The following is a 20,503-nucleotide window of genomic DNA, read 5'->3' as shown; positions in this document are numbered from 1 at the left end:
TGCAATAAATCACTATACAAATATCTTGAATCAAACTCCATTAAAATAAATAGATCAATGAATGGATAAAAATCAATTAATAAATAATCAATAAATAGTCCATTAAGAAAAAGTCCCAAGTGAAAAAAGTGCAAATTGTGATGAAATCCAATCGATACATAATCCTCAGTGATCACACGTGAAAAAAAAATCACACCATATGTGCTCCACCATTTCCACCAGATGTGACTCACCAGATATGGAGCTGGTCAAATTATAAACCAGCAATCGCACTTGTTAAATATTGCTCAGCATGACAGTTACAGCTTTAATTCATTGTGAGCTTATTACTCCCCAGATATGGCAGGATAATGGATGGGAGGAAAAAGAATGCCCAAGATAGTGTGATTCTGTATAAAATCACATTCTTTATTAGAAAAAGTAAGGTTGCACTCATATGTTTCAGTGTCTGCCTGACACTAGGGATCTCTGACATGCAACTCCTACGCTCTGGCTGTGTCTCCGAGCCACAAGCGTGGAGTGTGGTACGCGTGGTGTTTCCTTGGCATCCTAGCACCGCTCTACTAGTTTCGTCACCTGCTACTGCTCCGTGAGGACGTCAGGTGATGAAACTAGTAGCTAGGATGCTGAGGAAACACCGCACGTACCACATGGATAGAAGAATCTGTTGGATTTATTTCACTCATCCTACAGGTTGAACAAAATAAATCTAACAGTATATTTCCAGCTTTACTGTGATGGTGATCTGATAGCTGCAGTACCTTCTTAAATTAACCCTGGCACAAGCATGTCGATTAGGCATTTTGACTTCACTGGTTGCATATTTCTTCTGTATTACTGAAGCTGCAGACAGCCAGGAAACTGACATTTTCAGAAAAAGGCCAACAATTGCAGAGAACATGTGACAATTTAATTCATGACATCTAAGGTGATATCTTGGTCTAAAGCAGTGGTTCTTATATCCAGTCCTCAGGACCCACTAACAGGCCAGATTTTAAGTATTACCTTGGGGAGATGCAGACTAGAATACTGCAATCACTGAGCAGCAAATTATGTCACCTGGAATGTATTTCAGTTAAAAATAATAGTACATAGATTAAAAAACAAACTTACAATGGTTAACTAGTTTTATCATATATCAGAAATAAATGTGTATTTACCTAATTATTATATCCTTTCTTCTTTTTAGAGATTATCCAGAACCACAGAATTTAGTCCAACCTACAAAAAAATATAGACATTATAAGTATTTCTATCTTATAGATATTTTTTTTTTTAAAAAGTGTATACTTTGCAAAACATAACATCATTAAATGTGATTTGGTTCAATATCAATTGGCATTGATCTTGCTGGGAAAAAATTGTAATTTGATGCTGGAAAACATGCAGCTAGCATTAAGAAATAATGAAAAGGTGGAAAGGGGTTATGATCACAGTATTTGCTATGGATACAATAATAGTTTATCATTGTCCGAATGCAGCATTGTGGCTCACTAATTGACACTCTGGCCTTGCTCAGAGCTTTGAGTTTGATCCTCATGAGCTGGCTTGTGTGTAGGATGGTATGGCTGTTATATGGAATATGAGTTGTATGCAGTATGTATGCATCAGAATAGCGTATCTAGACCCCACCAGAAGAAGTGAGAACAAGGGCCCACTGGGCAGGGAGTGGTTAAATAAGTTGGATTTAAAGGTGGTGGCTTAAAAGTCATTATGAAAAACTAGGGCCAGTTTGAATAAAATGTTTTGGCAGGGGCCTCTGGAACCAGAAATGCCTCAGTATAAATTGGGATCCAGCACCTCAGTATAGATTGGGATCCACTGTATGATTGTGATCCTTCAGAGGGCCAGTCCAACCTTGGTTGTAAAATCCAGCAGTCCCCAATGTGTAAAAAACTAACCTATCTATTAAAGCCAGACAATACAGTATACTCGTTATTTTAACTAAAAGTAGGGCAGCATTGGGTTCTCCAGCAGAAAATTGCTTTTTTTATTGAAAGCGCTTGTGAGGTCTACTGCAGCACTATGCAATAACTCCATATTTAGGAACTATACTGCCTCTGTGCCTTAGCGGCTGAGCACTGTCACTTGAGAATGAGGGGAATGTGACTAGGCCAATGCATATGCCAACATCTAGAAAGTCCACAGTTGCAGAGAACCTTAATGAGGTACCATCAAAGTTTAGAAACACTTTGCAGAAATGTTGCAGATACAGTATGAGTTTGAATCTTACAGCCTTACTTTTAATTTACAGTGCATTTTATGTATTAAAGTGGAGTTCCACCCTATTTTTATACTTACCTCCATCTTCTCGCTCCGAGTCACCTGAAAAAGAAATGGATAATCGCATATTTTTTTTTTTTTACTTACCTCGTAGCGAAGAAAAAATACTTACCTTACTTCCTTCTTCCTCCTTCCTCGGCCGCGGCCCGTCGTCACTTCCTGGCTCTGCAATGATTCCTGGGAGCTGGACGTCATAGCTCCCAGGAATCATTGCGCCTGCACCGGCCCAGACGTCAGTTCCGGGTCGCGCGGGTCATCCCCTTCTAAACAGCTTCTGGGCATGCCCAGAAGCTGTAGAGGGATGACGCGCGCGACCCGGAAGTGACGTCGGGGCCGGCGCAGAGCATCGTGGGACCAAAGAAGGCGGAAGAAGACGCCGAAGAGGATCTCGCTGGCTTCCAGCTGCCCACATCTGAGATGGCAGCGCTGGACAAGACGTTTGCAAGGTAAGTATTTGTCCTAACAGGTAATTGCAACCCGGGACAGATCAGAGGCTAGCCATTGTGGAATGTACTAGCCCTGACTGTCCCGGGGGTATTAAAAAAAAAAAAAAAATCCAGGGTGGAACTCCGCTTTAAGTAAAAATAAAAAAAACATAGCTACACATTGCATATGATGCTTATAACCCCGCAAAATATTTTATTTAAGCTAAAAATAGCTAAGGTTCTTTGTGAATATTTGGCAGAAAATCCTTTCATCTGTCCAGCTTCATATCACAATAACTGCTCATGGCAGTTACTTGTCATTTTATAACGATTTTGTGAATAAGCAAGCAACATTCATATTATTAACAAGCAAAGCTGTTATTGTATACATAAATCTAAACTTAATAAACCTTTGAAGAGATGATTGCTAAATAACAGCCTTCTGCATTCAAGCTCAACTGCCTTCGGTTTTATTGTTTATAATTATGCCATTGTACCATATAATATGTGTCCAACAGTCTTTGAGAGTTTTATTACTATAATTCACATGTAAATCAACTTTTCTGATTGAGAGCCAAGTACTTCAGTCTTGCCAAGGTAGACATCCATGTAATAGAATACTTTAATATTTTTTTTTAGCGTCACACTGTATCAAAACTATAATTATAGCATTTATATATCTTTCAAGAACGTGTGCAGCAGAATAGCACATCAAATAAAAAATTAACCTTATCCAATATGAAATTCTCTAACATACTTATGCAAATGCAGATTTGCATAAAGCACTATAATACATAAAAAAAAAACAATATGATACATTAAATAAAACAGCATGATATAACGTATTGCAGGTTACATACATATACTTTATACATATATACTGTATATATACAAAAACTTGTTTACATCTACTTTGATTTACAAAAAAGCAAATTGCATAGCAATGGCATTCAGGACTTCTCACTAGGCTACTTTGGGCTTGGTCTAGAGTCCCATGAGTCCCATTGGTGGTACCTACCCACCAATTTAAAGTGATTGTAAAGGGTCATTTAAAAAAAAATAACAAACATGTCATACTTACCTGCTTTGTGCAACGGATTTGCACAGAATAGTCCCAATCCTCCTCTTCTCAGGTCCCCTGCCAGCACTCCTGGCTCATCTTCTTCTTGATGTGCTTCCATAGGAAACCGCTTCCTATTGTGGAACACCTGCTGGCTTGATCCCTAGATCCGTCCATAGACAGTGCAGCTTGGCCCTGCTTCCTGCTCCTTTGTCACAAGATTTGATTGACAGCAGCGGACGCCAATGACCCCTGCTGCTATCAATCTGCCCTGAGGGGATGGAGAGAGAGGAAAGAGACACTTCTCTGGGGCACAGTGCTGGATCGGGATCAGGCTCAGGTAAGTATATGGGGGGGGGAGGCTTTGGGGGAATCTTCTTTTTTTTTTTTTTTTTTTGCTTTAATGCAGAGGATGCATTAAGGTTAAAAAAAAAACAAAAAAAACCACCTTCTGCCTTTAGAGCTACCTTAACAATTTTGCTGCCTTGCCTGGCAGGTTCCACTGAGCCTAATGTCTGACAATCTGCCACCTTCGCTTGCTATGGAACTTTGATTTGGGTATTATTAGTAGTGTGAAGAATGCCTCCTGCCAGTGACTTAAACTAACTGCATGCAATGACATCAATGTACGCTGTGCCTCTGGGGTGTGACTTGTTTCTTGGGAAAGAGGGGGGCTTTGTGACACAGTGTGTGTGTGTCAAGAAGAGTCAGCACACTGCAGTGCCTGAGCTGCTGAATGGAGATCTGAGGACTGAGATTATTGTTATAACAACCTATGAACTTCTTTTTTCAGCAATTTAAGTATTGTACATGATACTTTATTTAAAATTTGCAATAACATTTTATTTTTCAGGAAAAGCTTTGGATTACATGTTTCTGGTTGTGACAGCTTGGTGTTGATATGTTTCTGGCTTTGACACTTCGATACTGATTGTGTGTCTGTGGGCATATTCTGGTTGTTTTAGTAATGTCCTCATTGTGTCTTTTGGATAAAATGGTTCAGTACCCATTTTCTTTCTTCCAACAGGTTTCTGGTTGTGTCAGTACGATACTAATTTTGTCTCTGCAGACATATCTCTGGTTTTATCAGTACAGTGTTGTGTGTTAGGGGAGGCAGTGTTCTAAACATTCTGGTGGAGTAGGGCTTAAAGCGATTAACACACAAGAGGAAAATGTTTATATCTGCCCATGATGATGTCAAACTCCATGTTTCTATGTATTTGCTTTCTAGTGGGCTGCATATTTGAAAGGTCAAAGGGATTAACATAAAAATAGTTACCAATACCTAGACATGTGCAGAATGGAAAAATGTGTTTAGTTTCGGATTGATTCGTTATGTTACTAATTTTGTTTTGTAGATTCGTTGTGGCATTCATTAATTTTCATTTTGTTTAATAATTTTCTAACAAATTTCAATTTTTCAAAAAGTTTGGAATTCGGAACAGTTGAAAAATGATCGACTGATTTGAATTCTGTAGGAAGAATAGTTGGTTGGTGGGGAGCACCTCGGGAAGCTGGCCGCTGCAAGATGGGGACAAGGGTCTCTTCCCCACAACCCTGGGCTGTGGTTGTGGGGGTCTGCAGGCGAGGGGGCTTATCAGAATCTGGAAGCCCCCTTTATAAAGGGAGCCCCCAGATCCCAGCCCCTCCCTTATGTGAAAGAGTATACATTGTACCCCTACTCATTCACCAACAAAGTGGCAAAAATAAATTTTAAAAAACACACAGTTTTTGAGAATTTCTTTATTAAAAAAAAAAAAAAAACAATTTCCCCCGATGTAGATTCATCCTCAAACACACCGCCCGCCACACCACCGGACCCAAAAAATCTTTAACAGTCCATAAACAGGGTCAACTTATTAATTGTTTAATAAGTAAATTACAAGACCACCCAGCAATCCTTTACCTAGGCTACAGATAAAGGTAGTCCCAAGAGTTGAGAGTTTGTTTAGATGAAATTGAATTTTTATGCTGACATTTAACTTACTTTTCAACTAAGTTACAAGTTAATCAAACCTTGTATAAGTTATTGTTTGTTTCTGAAGTGTAAAGCTAATGATTGTTTTGTATGAAATAATAATAATAATAATAATTGTATGTTAATCATCTGTTAGTTAGTTTTGGTTACTCTCATAAACATGTGGTGAGTTTGGATCTGCTGCCCTGTGTGTTTATTTATATAATTGATTCTTATTTATTTCTCTAATTATGTCATAAATAATATCATATTTGTATAATATATAATATATATATTTTTTTTTTTTTAATTTATTTATTTATTTATTTTACTTTTGCACACATTTTACTTCGTTTTCAACTTATTATAAGTATTGCCATTAATCTCTGTATGCAAATCACTGACATACCAATAACACATACAGAAGACTATCTTTTTAGTAATATAGTTTTATGGCTGCCAGCATGGGTGACTCTGCCTGTGTTTGGTTCACAAACAGCTTCATTAATCTTCCTCGAAGCTTGCAAGTATTGCTGCAAACCCAATTGAAGTCTATAGGGGGAAATCTTGTTATTCAATGCCACTATTTGTAGAGCTAATAAGAAAACTATTGTCAAACAAAAGCCATAGGAAGCCAAGCACTGTCATAAGGAATATGTACCTATTTTAAAAATTAAAAAAAAATGAAATAAATAAAGCAGTAACTTTCCCTACACATATATTGATATATATATATAAATATACTGTATATATATTGTACATGTTAGCTGTATATTGCTTGAACAATACCATGGTAATAAATGTAAAACCTTTTTTTTTTTATATTTCCTAAAACACTGGTACCCACACCAACAGATAAATAGACATATCATGCACACTAATGATTATCCTACTTAAGAAACACAGGCACTGACACTAATACTTGCTTGCAAGCTACACCGCTCCTGCTACCAGTAATACACATGAAGCCTTTTTTTAAGTTATTTATTTTGTTCAATCTGAATTTATTGACTTTTACAACATTTTCAACAAGTGCCTGTACATACAAATAGGATACATGTGGAATTGATAAGGATATATAAATAAAACAGTATATATGAAGTTGGATGTACAATAGAAGTTTTTTTCTTTTTTTTTTTTTTTTTTTTTTTTTTTTTTATCCTACTGCTGCAGACACTAAAACTTGATTAAGCCCTGACCTGTGTATGAACAGTATGTATTTTATTTTGTATTTATTTATTTTTTATTTTACCACTTTATTGACATGTTTTACTACTTTAGAACCGGCCTCCTCCACTGTATCTCTAATGCCTCATTCACGCAGGGCATGCAAGACCATACTCCCATGCAGGGTCGCATTTACCCACACAGTGACACAGCTGTTCCATGCATCCTTTCTCAGGCAGTTCCATTGTTTTGTATTTGGATATAGCAGCTGCACAGTCAAGGGCACAACCACTGTGTGAACGAAGCCTTACTATTCCATCTGTGAGATAAAAGAAGATAAAATTGGTTGGGGAAGATAAAATCTTCCCCAACCAGGTGATCACTGTGAGAAACTATCATAGTGATCATGTGATCTGGTGTCCCTCCTACCTGCTCCTGGTCATTATTCTGAAACCTTGGATCTGTTGATTTAGTGTTGGAATACAGAAGCTGAGCTATAGGCAGTAAATCCTAGTGCTAGTGTATTCACATATGTGACAGCATGGCATAAGGCCCACTCTGCGCTGCCACATAAATGTGTACAACCAGTGTTAAAAGGTTAATCATACAAGGAACATTTTTTTAAAAAATTTACACTGTTGTGATTGTCACAAAAATGTATTCATACAGACTTGTAAAGTTTCTGAGAAGCCCACTTTTTCCCTTCAATTCCTATATGTCACAGTTCAGCTATAAAACTGATCTGACAGCTATTTTTCCACAGACTTACAAGGTTGCACCCTTGCTTGTAATTTAGATGGATTCTGTTGTCCCACTAAATAAATGTTTATTTCTATCTGACTGCTGTACAGGACTGGGAGCCATGGGTGTTGCTGTGCCTCACCTGAAAACTGAGGTAGTCAGTTGTACAGCCAGGCTCCTCCCAACTTAGCAAGCTCCTTCAACATTTAGAGCCGTTCACAATAGACCGCATGCTAAATGCAGAGCTGTGTGCCATGCTGCCCCCCCCCCTTTTTTTTTCATTTGAACTTTATATGAAGTATACAGAGTGACATGCAGAGCCAACAACAGAAGTGTATTATTATGCAAACATGTTGCATATTATCGCACAGCTCTTGAACACAGTGAAACACTGCATTCTGGTGTGAACATGACACACAGAAAACTATTGCTTCCTGGGTGTCATTGCCGTTATCCATCACGAAAAGCTGTGCTCACTCCTATAGCAAAGTAGGAGCAACAGTGTGTATTCCTGGCTCTAGGCTCCCAACATTCCTTGAAAGTGTCCTGTTACCCCTAGAGGATTCCGAGTTCTGAGTTACCCCAAGAGTACTCCAAGTTACCCCAAGAGTGTGCTGAAATGCCATGAGACTGACTTGAGCTACCCAAAGCGTGTTCTTTGACAGTGGTGCAAACTGACATTTAGGAACTCTTCTCCCAAATAATAGAGAAAGTTTATTCATGAAGTTAGGTTACACTAACCAGTAGGACATGTAGATCCCAGATAGCAAGCAATTGAGCTGCAAGTTTGAAAATGACTTGCTAAACTATTGCTAGACTTGCCAGGCTTCACAAGTTTGTTGCACAAGTGCAGCAAGCCCACATTGCATGACTCCAGATCAACTTTCTTTGCAAACATTCCACGAGTCTGTTGCAAGCTCTGGTTTAGTTATGTTGTGCAATAGTTATCCCACCACAGGGGTCACTGTGACTTGCAGAGTAAGTATTTCATAATGTGCTAGTATGCAATGCATATTTCAACTGAACATATTTATCTCTAGCAGAGATCATCAATTTTGTATATTGTGCCACCACTTGTTCTTATTCCTCCTCAGAAGGAGCAGGAATGTAATGTTGCCATTTCTGGAAGAGTTAATGAGTTTTACCACCAAGGCATAAATTGAGGAGAGTGGCTTATCAAGGTTGGAGGTCCTCAAGAGAGATTCTAGAGAGCTCTGCTGGAGGACAGGCATTGAAGGAATTGGGCCCTACTGGCCTTATGTAATTGGAGATTCTTAAAAAAAATTGTGGTAAGGAAGATTACATTTTGTCTTTATTGAGTCAAAGGAGTGAATTTCTCCATGCAAGAAAATATAACTGAGAGTACAGATACCTGCTGTCTTCCAAATCAAAGGTTAGGATATCACTCAAGAATAGTTGTCCAGGCCCTAAAAGCCATCCTCATGGAAAGTGTATGGGCCAAGGAGGAGTGGGATCCCCTGTGTACTAAGGATTGAAGCCGTTGTGGATATCCAATTATGGATGACTCCATGAATATATTTCTTTCAGGAAGGGTGAACCACCAGTGTAGAGTAGCCATAAGAGAGGCCAAAAAATAGAAATATAGGCTGGGCAGAGCCAGGCCAGGCTCATCAATGGGAAATTGCAAGAGGTAACCTAGAATGCCTTCTTGTCCACAGAAAGAAGGTAATGACGGAGTCTATCACCTGAGGTGCACATTTATTTAAGGGGATAAAATTGATTTGGACTGAATAATTTTAATACCGGTGTAGAAACCAAATTCTATAAAGGTCTGCAGTGTGGCATCCAGGGAAGACTGAGCGTCATTGAGATACAGCAATGCATTATCAGCTGATAATGATAGTTTGTCTTCCAAGGACCTCACCCACAGGCCATACATTTTTGAGTTGGTACAAATGAAGGTAGGCAAGGGCTCCATGACCAAGATGATGAGGCCCAGACACAGGAAGCAACCCTGTCTCACAAATTATATTTTCAATTTAGGTTTAGGTTTAGATTTAGATACACACATTGCTTGCAATGCTCAACATTCTAAGTTAAAGGTCATGTAAACCTCAACAATCAACCCCTTGTATTAGTTCCCTTATAGTCAGGTGAATTTAGCTTTGAAAGTATTTTGCAATATCTTTCAAATAAGAGCAAAAATATATTTTTTTATTCTTCCAGTCTTGCCAGCTGATAACGTATTGTGCTCTCTGCCTTTCTGCACCATTAATTACATTGTTAGAGGGGGGATGTTATTGCAGTCCTGTCCCAGGGTTATAATGCCGCTACTCTATAGCTACAGAACAGCAAGTGAGCACCTAGGATAGAACGTGTGTTACTGTTACTCTATTGCCAAAAGAGCCTGAAAAAGAAAACTTTTGCAGCCATCTCATATAGGGACTGGTAAGCAGCAATATGTTCAATTTTTGTTCTTGGGTGTACTAAAGATACACTTTCATTTCAAAGAAATGAGCACTTCAGATCATCAGAAGAACTTGCTAATGTACAAATAAAAACATTTAAAAATATATCTGTGTTGCAGATTACAAATCATTACATTTTATTTTTTTGTAAAAAGGAGAACTAAACTTTTACCATACATGTGCAGAATATGCTAACAAGTAAAGTTTTACATCAGAGTGGAGCCTAGAAGTGGCACCCAATGTGACTGCTGTCTATGATTTTTTAGACGTTTACACTATATATGGTTGGATTTAAAAGGTGGTTGTCACAGAACCAGAGGCGTAACTACAAATCATTGTGCACCCTGGTAAGCTTTTTCCTGTAGCAGCTGGCAATGACAAATCATGTCATTGATCTTAACATAAAGGGTGCCTAAATCAAGGACAAGCAGCAGGAGAGCTGTCAACATAGTCAGTTGCACTTACTACAAGATATCTTTTGACTGGATTGACTGAATGAGAGATTTTGTAGGTGACAAAAAAACATGTCACACAAATTGTTACATAAAATACAATATAATCTTTAGTAAATCGTATAAACACAAAAAGTTTAAAATTAACGGTCAGATTTATTTGTCTCGTCATCACTTAACACAACCAAAAGGTACAAATATTTTCGCTAAATTATTAGTGCATTTGCACATGATTACTCTACTAGCATAACAGAAACTTCTTCAAACTCCAGCTTCTTTTCACATTTGTGCAGTACTACCAACTATGAGTGTCCCATTAGGTTTTAGGTAAGGAGATGCTCTGGCATTTTTAATGCATTAAGAATACTGGGTTTGTTTCAGTCTGTAACAGACGCTCCGAGGTCAATAAACCTACAATGCTGAGACAGCTAAGCAAATGCTTTTTGCAGCACAGGGAAATCTGTGACTAAATACAATCCTTCAATATTGCAGACTTTGCAGATTATTTTTTTCTATAACACCCCCCCCCCCCCCCACTCACACACACTCCAGGCTTCATAGCAGCTGTGTGGACCACTATGGCTATTGTTATGAATGTACAGAACACATTTGGCAGCTGATTTATATTTTTGGACCAAGTTATTGCTCAGCATATTGAGTAGGATATGTTTCACTTGCAGCATATTCTAATCAGACTAACCTGTGTTGATATTTAACACATACAGGGTCCCTATAAAAATGATTTGTGCAACAGCATTAAGTTATCAGTGTACAAATGCACAATAATAAGCTGTGCTGATACACTGAAATGATTTTCCAAAGCATCCTTCAGCTCATTGATTAATCTTCCTGCTACAAGGCAAGTCTAAAAATTTTAAATAAAAAAAAAATGTGTCTCAAAGGTAGTTTAAGGGGTTTATAATTATTGACAGTAAACCTATATTTATATTAATATTACAAAGTGCATTTTTCAAGCCGGTGAACATTGTACAATTCAATGTTGCAGTCGTTATATTCTTTTTAGTTGTATTCTTGGAATATCCTTTGCAGAAGGTTTGTCTCTCCAAGATTAAAATATCCATCTCCAGTTGAGCTCATTAAATCAGTCCGCTACTATGGAAACAGGGAAGCCTACAAAATAATGACCCAGTGAAAACTTAGCTAAAGTATTTGACAGAATGAAAGCTTTCCTATGTATCTACAGTGCACTATGGACTTAAAATTTTTCAGTGACTGACTTTTATGTTTGGAATGATGGCTTGAATAGAAGAAACTAAGCAGAAGCTTAGCAAAAGTGTAAAATAACCACTGGAATTTTGTTTGAGGATATGACATTAATATTATTCATAGATAACAAGTTTAGAGTGGCACGTACTGCGGGAAGCAATTTCTCCTGGACCAATGCCCTATCTGTAATACTGGCTTCCCTGAGGAGTAAGAAGTCTTCATGTACAACTGCATTTCTTTCTCCAGACAAATTACTGGTAAGAGAAAGCATATGCATTAACAATCTATTACTAGATACTACCTTTCATTGTGTATCCTTATATGAACACCAATTGCTTTAGTGTTCATGTAAATAATCTAGTCTTTGTTTAGTGTATGGTGCTTAATAAATGCTTGCAGGCAGTAATATACAGTTCACAGTGAAGGGGTGTATTTATAATACATTTGCAGAGCTATTTGCCTTATGAAACTGCTTGCACGTTCATTGTGTGAATAGGGGCAAAACTGAATGCCATTAGGCTATTTTCTCTCCAGGTTAAATGATTTTCATTCGTTCAAAAGAGTGAATAGGGAACAGTTGCATTTTGGCAATTAGATGGAGCTGACAATCATAGTAAATAAGTATTTATTTTTTAGGATCATCAGCTCAATCTAGTGGCCATGATGCATTCTTTCCAGATTCTTTATATTCTGTATTATAATTGAAAAATATTCAACTTGGGGAGAAAAAGAACTAAAAATATTAATTGTTGCCTCCATTTGCACAGAAACAATGTGCATGCAGTTTCACATGACAAATAGCTCTAAAGATTGTTTTTTTGTTTTTTTATTAATACACCCTTAGAGTATTTCTTTCTTTCAACAGTGACTTTTATAATACCTAATCAGTCAGCAGTAGGCTTCACCAAAAACATATTATGGCTACAGTAGAACAGATAGGTAACATTATAATAGATGTAGCCAAGAATGTTGCATGGACCTGGCAGAGGACCTAATAATGTTCCACTTGATATTCAAAAAGCATATTTAATAAGTGCAACACCTTTGTCCCCAAAACTCAATCTAATCTTGCTATATTTCCTAATACTTTTCTGCATGCCAATCAAAATAGGTGGAACAATTCACATGTTAATTGTTTTGTTTGACATTGCCCACTTTAGCAAGAAATTTAAATGTAAATTTTGTGTTGAGTTCCCCTTCAAGTAGATAATACTTTTTTCTCAGTGCAATATCGGAAAGCAAATTGTCTACGACAAAGTTGTGTCTTCATTGTACTTTTTTCTTGTCTGAACTGCTTCCTGTTATATAAATAACAAATATATTAAGCTGAGTACAACTTGATCAAATGTTATCTTGTTCAAGGCCAGTCTGTGAGATTGATATAGTCATTGCAATGGTCTATTTAGGAATTCTAACATCTGTCAGATATAAATCCTAACAGCTTGCTTGGGACAATCTCCCTACAGTATCCTATAGCAGTTTTTATGTTTTCTTCTGATGTATTTGTGTGACTGGCAGGAACAAATGGAGTGAAGCAGACTACACTGTACTTATCAGAGAGCCTATGGCATGCATCAGTTATTGGTCAAACATACTTTACTGCATACATTTGCATTCCTCCCACTGTCTCATCACAACATTATGCTTTGATAAAAACAGGCAGCATTCTTTTGCAAACATGGAGAAAATATTTTATGTTTGTGTTCTGCATATTGCCCCTGTCTACACTGTGAAGCTTCCCATGAGCACAGATGTTGTAAGTGTTAGCTGTCGTCACTGAGTTATAAATTTAACTTCAATAGCAAAAGAAAAACATGTGTTCAATAATGAATGTAGTATTCACTTGACAGATCTAATGTCATGTTAAAATCATGTACTGTGCATCAAAGGCATCACAACCATAACCAACAATAAATGTGAAATGATATATCCATGATCATTGCTTACAGAAAGTATTGAACCTAATTAATTCTACAATACTGTAATATGTAAGCTATCAACTTTGGAATTAGTCTTGCCATGAAGAGTCACAAAATCAGTTAGTTTAGGTTGCTTCCATACTTTTTTGGTAAAAAAAAATAAGTTTTGATTACATGAAATAGATTTTAGCTAAGGATACAGTTAGCCACTAATTTATATTCCTAGGAACCCCAGTGTGTGTCTCCTTGCTATAGTGCTCAACTCTAAATTCAGCCTACTTCAGATTAGTAACAGAAGTTACTAGTATTCATAGACAATGGGTTATTTACTACTACTTCAGGTGATTGGACACTGGCAAAAACTTTAGCTAGGGACACTCCTACAGTGTGCATATTTAATCCCGCCCACTCCATGAGCCTCCAGGTTTTATAGCATCAATAAGAAGTGATCTAGACACAGAGTGGAGGAACCTGTGTCCTGTCCTGTACTCCAATATAAAAAATGTACCAAAACTTGCATAAGGTGAGGCTTGAACAGCCATCTGGTGACAACCATGCAAATCTGGGATACAGATGATTGATGCTGAAAAGCCGGGGAGGCATCAACAGCTGTGGTGGAATGGGTTCTGATAAAAAAGGGAGGAACCTTTTCAGTAAGGGCATAGGCCCCCGGAAATGAATTGTCTGATTAACCTGGCAATTGTGGAGTAGCTGGCAGGGTGTTCTCTACAAGGGCTCACGGGCAGGACAAAGAGGGACTCAGTCTTGTGAATAGAGTTTGTTTCTTTCATGTTGGCCCTGACAGCCCTAACCATACAATAAATGTCCAAGTGAGTGCCAAAACAAAAATTGTATTCAGTGTTTCCAAGCCTCAACCGTGCACCACAAAATAACATGTGCTCCACTCCACCATGTGCCAGTCAACATATAACGCACTCACCAGACAAAATTGAATAAACAAGAAAGTCAAATCATGTTTGTTGGTATAATGTACACCTCAGGACCGGAGATAGAGACCAGGGACAATGTGTGGTCAATCAGAGAAGTTGCCAAAGATGCCATTTTCCACCAATCCTACTTGCCTCTTTAAGTGACTGTAAAGTCTTGTCTTTTTTTTTAAAATAACAAACATGCTATAATTACCTGCTCTGTGCAGTTGGTTTTGCACAGAGCAGCCCAGATCCTCCTCTTCTCGGGTCCCTCATCACTGCTCCTGGCCCCTCCCTCCCATCGAGTGCCCCCATAGCAAGCAGCTTGCTACGGGGGCACCCAAGCTGAGTTACAGTTTCGTGTGTCCATTCAGAAATGGAGCTGTCATTCAGCCCTGTCCCCTCTCTCTTCTGATTGGCTAACTGACTTTGATTGACAGACATGGGAGCCAATGGCACCACGGATGTGTCTCAGCCATCAGGAGAGAAAGACATCGCTGGAGAGAGAAGGGGTTCAGGTTAGTATTAGGGGGTGCTGAGGAGGCTGTTACACCAAGAAGGTTTTTTATCCTAATGCATAGAATTCATTAACATAAAAAGCCTTCTGACTTTACAACTCCTTTAAGTCCTCCCAGAGCCACCAGACATACAGTATGCAGTAGGACCATTAGGAAGTGAAGAAGATGCTTACCAAAGTGTAATAACCTTTTTATTAAATCATAAACTAGAATAAAAATGTACTTACAATGTGGTAAATGCAGCCAGGTATTCACAGTAGTAAAACTGGAAGTGGTGCTGGTTTACCAGCGTGCGTTCCACTAAACCAGAAGTGACTAGAAGTCCTGCCTTACATGTTTCATCACTCTTGTGTGACATTCTCTGGAGCAGGAAGTCACATCCCTCACCTCTGCATTATATACCATTTAACAGGGAATGCGACCACACACTACACCCAAATGATTATCGGCCATATTTATAACAATGGGGCATCGGTTAAAATGCAATATGAGAATATAATGAAACATACTGAGCCAAACGATCTGCCATACAATGACAGTGAGGTACTAGTAAATAATAAATAAAATAAAATTTTATTAAAGTGCTAATACATCGCTGTTTGACCAGCAGAACTCTATAGCACCATCATGGCATAGTAAAATTGAAGCAATAATAATTTATTTAAAATCATAATAGTGACTAAAAATAAGTGTAACAGATCAACCGACACCCTGACTGGGTACCTCCATTGACGGATGCTCCTAGTGCTTCCTGAGGGCTCCAAGCACTCCACCAAACACCATAACCACCTCAGACCCCACAAACCGCCGCAGCTTGGTTGGGGTCTCGCTGTCTCCTACCCACCCTGGACCTATGACAAGGCTCCAGGTTCCTGTGGGTGAACCTCTCTTTCCCCAGAAAGTGAAGCAGGAACAAGCTCTTACAAGAGCTTAGTGATTTTTCAAGGGAGTATGAAGAGCATAGCAATCCCTTGTAGCATATTCCCCCAAACATGAGTCGAGACTTCATGAAGGGGTAAAAACAGACTATTTATTCAAACACATGCAAAAAGAGATATACACTGTGGGACAATCCCCCCTCCCCTTAGCAGCCAATCCACATACACATATACATCCCATGATAAGTTTATCTTAAGGCAGACAGAAACAATAGAACAAAGGAATACAGGCACTTACCAATAACAAACCCCACCCCCCATCTCACTATCTAGCAATCTGAAAAGTCAAACCAATCATCTTCCTACATTTCCTAAGAGATATTGCTGACAAATATTACTGTCCAATCTGAAGCAATTCAAAACATTAATTATCTGTTTTTCACTCCCAGTGATGGTGAACACTGTCACAATAAGTTTCCGCCCATAGGAGTGTTAGACTTTCAGGGCTGCTAGGCTTCTGATAGAAACCGTTTTTTACTAGTCCTTTAATATAAAAAAGCACAGTGATTTACCCCATTATTAATCACACCATCTAACAATATAGACCCCAATGCCGGACCTGAACTGCTGAAAGAAAAAAAACCTGCCAACCCACCTATTTTCCCATTTCTTTACTCCTGCGGAATGACAGATTAGATAGATGACAGCTGCTGTGAACAAAAGGTCTCCCTGGTGTCATTATTGACCATATATGGATATGACCAAGAAATCCCAGTTTTGGTACTTCATCATTTAGTGTGTCCACAGTGGAAAGCATTTGGCATAAAGCCATAGCTTGCCCCTCATTGGCTTCAAAGGAGGCAAAATTAAAAAAAAAATACTACTACAAAATCAAGTTCTACTTCTGATTCTTGAACAGAAAAAAAGGACATGCAGCATTTTTTGCCTCTGAAAACTCAAGATTCTAGAAGTGCCAAATGTTTTCCAACTAATTCAGAAATCTGCTTTTGTCAGACAGGCAGAATGATGCATGCCTGAGAGAGAACCAAAGTCAGCTAAAGAAAGCAGTGTTAGAGGACATTGCTCTAGACCAGAAGGAACATAGTGAACAGGTATCACATTGAGCAGTGTTCTGTTTCCTGTAGGCCTCTTGTGGTACATGAGTGTATTAGCCCGCACAAGCTTATTGTGTGAACGCACGTAAGTGCATCTTATCTACTTTAATAAAGGAGACGTTATACAGAGAGCATTAGATTATTTTATTACTCACTTCCATGCCCATCTTTATTTGCAGAGGTTGATCTGGAATTTAAAGTGACCGCAGAGGTAACCATCATGGTACCCTAGTGATCTTTAAGGAAAATCATCTTGGATTAACCCTTGGGGGATATTGCTTTTTTAGACCCAGTGGTAACGCATAGGTCTGAATATAAGGTGAGGAGCCATCCTCTGCTGTTGGTGGTGGAAGCACAAGCACTGTGTTTTAAGTCCCGTCAAGCATAGATTCTTGCTTATTTTGCACAGAGTGTAATTTTTGGATGGACTGTTACTCCTGAACTGTTTTGTATTGCACTTTATCAATTTATAATTGATTCCCTTTGCACATAGTAACTTTTTGATGTCACTTTGATTTATCTATTATATCTGTTGCACTTTATATATATATATATATATATATATATATATATTTGCATTGGGCACATTGTCACTTTGTTTTATGTCATTAGCACCTTATTTGGCACAGTATTTACCGCTGTACCCTTTTATTTGTGTAGCACCCCACAAGGTAGGTGCTAGGTAAAAGTATAGTAGGCCTTGGCTGCCTAACAGCAGGGCCATGATTTCAGCTGGGCTGTCATGGCTCCCAGGTGTGGTTACTGAGAGGATAGTTTCCCCACTGGCTCTGTGAGAGGATTCTCATTGGGCAGTGGAGGAAATCCAATCAGAAGCCCATTCAGGCTTGTATCTACCCCAGAATGCAGATTCTGCCGCAGAGGATTCTGGGAATAGTATTTTTCTCTATGAGAGGGGGTGTGTCCCTTCCCTGCAATCAGCTAGTAAATGTCACTGATTTCTGTCCTCTAGCTATGCAGTATGTCAGATCCCTGCCCCTACTCCCTGAGGATGAGAAAAGTACTTTTATCTGTGTTTTTTAAAATGATCTACAAAGAAAATTGCTACAGATATTCAGATACAACTTATGTAAGAGGATTTGTTTTGTCTCTGTGTATCACCTGCAGCTAGTTACCTCACTGGATATATGTAGGGGTTTACAGCCACTTTATGTATCCCATGTTTAATGTAGCTTGAATAATGAAATTATTTGCAACATGGATGTCTCTTTTTGTAATTTTATGTCATAACTTGAGTAGTAACCTTTTTTGCAAGGCTTTAACACAAGGAGAAGGTATCCTTATTTCAGACATGGGTTTTTAACTTTCTCAGTGGAATCTAGTAAAAATAACTGTCATTTTTTAAAATAGATAAAATAGCAGCCAAGACCCTGCCATAAGCTGGAGTATCCCTATTTTAAATGTGCTTGTCAGGAACTGGATGACCTGTTGATGGCACTGGGGCTCCCAGATCAGAAGGGTGAATCCTGGTGTCCACCAATAGGTGTCTCACAGTAGCCAGCGGATCCCCGCTATAAGTCCACACCGTATGCTGGCTATTTTTCCTCCACCACATGCCCCTTTCGCTGATCACTCTGTCAAAATCGATGGCACAACTATCAGCCCATCCCTGCATGCCAAGGTCCTAGGTGTAGTCCTGGACTCTGAACTCTCTTTTAAGCCCCATGTCCAATCGCTGTCCAAATCCGGCCACCTCAACCTCTGCAAAATCTCCAAAAACCGTCCCTTTCTAACCAATGACACAACAAAGCTCCTAGTTCACTCCCTAGTCATCTATCACCTCAACTACTGCAACTCCCTTCTCATTGGCTTACCTAAACCTAGGCTACCCCCCCCTTCAATCCATCATGAATGCTGCTGCCAGACTAATCCACCTTACCAATCACTCAGTAAGAGAAGAGAAAATCACAAATGCATAATAAGTGCAGCAGAGAAAACGACTTTAATAAATGCAGATAAAAATTACTCACAAACGTGGATAAAGATAGGCATGTAGTGACAGGAGGTGTCCTTCACTTCTGCAAACAAGGGGGGTCCTTGGGGACGATGTCCAACATCTGGTTCTTACAGCAGAGATCGCCCTGGTTTGAACCGGGGGGCTTCCCGGGTCCATTCTGTTTCCAGCGGAAGGACCACCTCCTGTCACTACATGCTTGTCTTTACCCACGTTTGTAAGCAATTTTATCTGTATTTATTAAAGTAGTTTGCTCTGCTACACTTAGTAGGCGCTTGTGGTTTTCTCTTCTCCTGCTTCCTCGACAGAGCCGCTTCTCTCATCATCGCCAGCAGCCACCAGTGTCCATCATTGGACACTTTCTGATGCTCCTGGACTCATGTCAATATTATCTAATACCATCTAACATTACCCTATATTGACTGATTATAGACTGTCAGAGACTTTACTGCATGTCTGTACTTGTGCCAATTTCCTGTTTTTGCTTGCCAGTCACTAAGTGTTTGCTACTCCTCTCTGTCAAACCCTCCACTGGCTTCCGCTCATCCAACAAATTAAATTCAAAATAGTAACAACAACTTACAAAACCATCCACAACGTAGCCCCCAGCTACATCACTAGCCTTGTCTAACAATAACAACCTAATCGTTCTCTTCATTCCTCTCAAGACCTCCTGCTCTCTAGCTCCCTCGACACCTTCTCCCATGCTTGCTCCAGGACTTTTCCAGAGCTTCTCCCATCCTATAGAACTTCTTACCCTAATCTGTCCGATTATCTCCTACTCTATTATCTTTTAGACGATCCCTGAAAACCCTGCTCCTCAGAGAAACCTATCCTACCCACACCTTTAATTTTCTCCACCAGTCTATTCCTCCCAATTATTGCCTTTTCACTTGACCCTCCTTTCTAGATTGTAAGCTCTAGCGAGCAGGGCCCTCCAGTTCCTCCTGTATTGAATTGTAACAGTATTGTCTGCCCTCAGGTTGTAAAGCACTGTGCAAACTGTTGGCGTTATATAAATCCTGTATAATAATAATAATTGTGAGGGTATTTAGTTCCTCTTCTGGTCTTCCACAGGGCCTCAGTATTTGCCTGTGTGGCCATGTACTCAGTTCCTGTAGCCTGTAACCTGACACTGATCCTGCCTACCTGCTTGTACCTACTGGCATATAACTTTTTTTTTGGCCACTTTTCTGACTTTGCCCCACTTATCCTACTATTTGCACATTACTTTGTTAGTTTGGGAAAGGTTTGTTCATGTTTGCTTTAGTTGGTTCACTTCCCCTGGATAGATTCACTTTTATATGGGTTAACTGATTTTTAATATTTTTTGGTGTATGTGGATGTTTGTATTGATTGTTGTGATTCTGTTGCTTGCCACCTGCGAGGTTTCACTAATAAATCACATTTATTTTTAATATTATTGAGTTT

At 38.9% G+C, this 20,503-nt stretch overlaps 1 protein-coding gene across 5 annotated transcripts in view; it reads right to left on the bottom strand.

Annotated features, from left to right (window-relative positions):
- The window catches only part of LOC309556114 (poly(rC)-binding protein 3-like), a 1,192,398-nt gene that overhangs the window by 807,692 nt on the left and 364,203 nt on the right, over nt 1–20,503 (bottom strand). For all 5 annotated transcript variants that reach the window (XM_082258445.1, XM_082258444.1, XM_082258447.1 and 2 more), the window contains one exon: nt 1,161–1,221. The gene's annotated coding sequence lies outside the window, so the exon portion shown is untranslated. The remainder of the gene's footprint in view (nt 1–1,160; nt 1,222–20,503) is intronic.

The sequence above is a fragment of the Pelophylax lessonae genome (assembly GCF_965119305.1).
Source record: "Pelophylax lessonae genome assembly, chromosome: 5".
NCBI classification, from domain to species: Eukaryota; Metazoa; Chordata; class Amphibia; order Anura; family Ranidae; genus Pelophylax; species Pelophylax lessonae.
Note: the sequence above shows the minus strand (reverse complement) of the source record. Positions and strands in the feature narration are given on the sequence as shown.